The sequence below is a fragment of the Dioscorea cayenensis genome, chromosome 17 (genome assembly GCF_009730915.1).
Source record: "Dioscorea cayenensis subsp. rotundata cultivar TDr96_F1 chromosome 17, TDr96_F1_v2_PseudoChromosome.rev07_lg8_w22 25.fasta, whole genome shotgun sequence".
Lineage (NCBI taxonomy): Eukaryota > Viridiplantae > Streptophyta > Magnoliopsida > Dioscoreales > Dioscoreaceae > Dioscorea > Dioscorea cayenensis.
In genome coordinates, this window is record NC_052487.1 from 12,445,131 (window position 1) to 12,448,695 (window position 3,565).

The 3,565-nt window shown below is 44.5% G+C and overlaps 1 non-coding gene across 1 annotated transcript; it reads left to right on the forward strand.

The window, feature by feature from the left end:
• Positions 1–2,233: 2,233 nt before the first annotated feature.
• On the forward strand, positions 2,234–2,340 carry LOC120281510. Its single transcript, XR_005542650.1, has one exon. It is a non-coding gene; the product is annotated as a small nucleolar RNA R71 (small nucleolar RNA).
• The last annotated feature ends 1,225 nt before the right edge of the window (positions 2,341–3,565 follow it).

Consider the following 3,565-nt stretch of genomic DNA (forward strand, 5'->3'; position numbering starts at 1 on the left):
GGTATTTGTGAACCCTAGGATGTATTTGTTTCATTGAATCTCTTTATTATGATTTCAATTAATTGATGTTTGTTGTGAGTTCAAACCTTGAATGTTTGATTGTATGAACATTTCCCCTAAAGTGACACTAGGGTTGAGAGTTCTTGTTGGTAACCTTGTGAGTGAGTGACACACCATGAGCGTTAGACAAAGCTAGGTTGGAGAGGGTTGAGAGGGTGAGTCGAGAGGTACAGGAGCATCCCCTTTCCCCTCTGACGTGATAGATTCTACCTCCGTTCCTCGAGTTCTTTGCAGCCATAATGGAGTGAATGGTCTAAGGGATGACCCTCCGCTGGGGCTTAGTTGCGCGTGCAACGGAGTGAAGCGTTGAGGCGATCTTAGTATCTAGGCCTTAATCGTGGTTAGAGACCTTCCTCCTGGACCAAAGGGTTAGGTATATAATTAGGAAGAGATTTATCACTTGGAATCCCTAGAGCTCATTGCAACTCTATTCGAGTGCGAGGTTGAGAGGTTATCTAATCTCTCCTCCGGGACATGTATAGAGTTAGGCATAGTTGACCTTAGATTTGGGACTATGTATTTAAGGATTTCCACGACTCACAATTGCATTGATTAGGAAGCATAATAGAGGGTTCTTACACTTGAAACAATTATCCTAGGCGGAGCATTATCCGAGTACCCCATCTTTATCGATTACCTTACCTCCTCCTTTACTCGTGCTCTCTTACTTGTTACTTTTACTTTCGAGAATTGAATCATTGTCACACTTATCACTATTGATCTTTCACATAGCTAAGAAGCGGATTAAGTGTTTTTATTCCCTACTCCCTGTGGATTCGATACCCGCTCATCCGGGATTATTACTTCGACAAACCCGTGCACCTTGACAAGCACGTCTTCGATGATGCCCCTCAGATGTCTCACCGTTCGATCCGCCAATTGCAAAGTCATCTGAGTAGGCCTATGCTCACCCAAGCCTAGCTTTTGAAAGAAGGTGTATGGCATGATGTTGATATTAGCCCCTGAGTCCGCCAATGCTATTTCTTCACCTTGATTGCCAATATTACATAGAATGATGAAGTTTCCCGTGTCTTTCTTCTTGTTCGTCATGTTCTTTTGTGAAACCACCGAGCAAGATGCATCTAAAATCACTGAAGCAATCTCCTCTAAGTTCCTCTTGTTGGTCCACAAGTCTTTCAAGAATTTTGCATACTTAGGCATTTGAGCCAATGCCTCAACAAAAGGAATATTGATGTGGAGTTGTTTGAACAAACTCAGGAACTTCTTGTACTGTTCATCCCCTTGGTCATTCTTCAGTCTAGAGGAATAAGGGATTCTTGGCATGAAATGTGGGGGTGCCACCTCCTTTTCTTTGCTTGCTCCCTTCTCAACCTCTATAACCTTGGGTGCGTGTTCATTGGGCTTCTCAATCAGAAGCTTACCCTCAACCTCACGACCACTTCTCAAAGTGATCGCCTTTATATGCTCTCTAGGGTTGGTCTCTGTGTTACTCGCCAAGCTTCCTTGTAGCCTTTCCGATAAGAACTTCACAATCTGCCCTACTTGATTTTCAAGATTATACAAAGAGGCGGTGTGGTTGCAAAGTGTAGCCTCAACTGATTGGAACCTTGTATCAGATGATTGCACAAACCTAGTTAAGGCCTTCTCCAAATCGTTCATTCGGATCTCCAAACTTGAAACTCTGTTTTTCATGTTTGGGGCTTGCTGTTGTTGTTGGAAACCCGGTGGCCCCATGGCCTTTTGTGGACCTTGGTTGCTCCACGAGAAATTGGGAGGACTCTTCCAACCCGGATTATAAGTATTGCTGTATGGATTTCCTTGATAACTCATGCTATTACCCACAAAATCGACATTCTCAACCGAAGATGCATCACAAATCGAGATCGGCCAATCAGAGGGAGCATGTCCTCCACCACACCCGATGCAAGTAGTCATGCCTGTCACTCTATTCGAAGTTAGGAGATCTAACTTCTTACTCAATGATTCCACTTGAGCCGCCAATGAGGTTACTGCATCTATCTCATGGAGGATGGCCACCTTTTTCTTCTCCCTAGCAATCTATGTGTAGCTGTTAAACCCCATTTCTTCAATTAATTGATGAGCCTCACCGGGGGTCTTGCTACCTAAGGTACCTCCTGCTGCCGTATCCATGAGTTGCCTTATACTCGGATTCAGACCATTGTAAAAGGTCTAAACAATCATTCACTCTGGTAATCGGTGTTGCAGCCACTTTCTCAGGAGCTCCTTGAACCTTTCCCATGTCTCAAATAGAGACTCCAATTCCAGCTGTACAAAGGACAAGATCTCATTCCTAAGTTTTGCGGATTTTCCGGGAGGAAAATATCGGGCAAGAAAAGCTTCTACCATCTCCTCCCATGTGGTAATCGAGGCTCTAGGTAATGAGTGTAGGCACTGCTTTGCTCTCCCTTTTAAGGAAAATGGGAAGGCTCTCAACTTGATGGCATCATCCATCACTCTGTTTATCTTCAGCATATCACACACCTCGAGAAAGTTCTCTATATGGCTGTTCGGATCCTCATCGGCCAGACCATTAAACTTTGCGGATTGCAGCAACATGTGGATGAATGCCAGCTTCAACTCGAAGTTCTGAGCTATAATCGGGGGACGCATAATGCTCGATTATGTCCCCAATACTGAAGGTCTGTCATAATTGGATAATGTCAGCTGCTACTCATTCTGTTCTACCATGTTTTCAGATTCTTCTACTTCCAAATCAGCTAGATTAGACTGTTCTTGCACAGGTTCTTTCCCTTTTCTTCAGAGTGTACGTTCAAGCTCTAGATCTCCTTCAATCAGTAAGGAGGGGTTCCCTCAGGTCATAACCTAGAGCTCCACCCAAAAAGAAAGAAAAAGAAATCAGAATGATGATCGAATAAGAAAATATGAAATAGAATGAATAAATGAATAGCTAAGAAAACAAAGTGCAAAGTACCTCTAAACGCCTACTCCCCGGTAATGTCGCCAAAAACTTGACACGTCCATATATGCGTGTAAACCGCAAGTGCACGGGTGTCAAAGTAATAATCCCAGATGAGTGGGTATCGTATCCTAGGGTTCATAAATACCCAAATACCTACTAGGGGTTTAGCTCTCCATGGAGCTAGATACAATCAATGAAATTGAATGTAAAAGCAAAGCATCCATAGAAAACTCCCTCGTTAGTCGTGGCGATGGTCTTGTGGAGAGTCCTCTACTCATCGCAAGGGTCCCTTTGTCGGGCCTAGGATACACCTCGCCGGATCGGTGCCGATGAAACCTCTCGCACTATCGTTCTCCCAAATGGCCCTTGATGTTAGAGCTGTAGAACCTCTCCAAAGCCCTAGCTAATACCTCTCAAAACCCTAGCCTCCGCCCTCTCTCAAGTTGGGGAATAGATGGAGAAAAGAATGCTGAAATCGGCTTTTAAAGCGGTGGAATCGGGATTCCACACGCCCGTGTGGGCGCCCCTGTGGATTTTTCACACGGGCGTGTGGAATTTCCACAAGCCCGTGTGGATTCTCTGTTTTCCTGGTTTCTTGGCCGG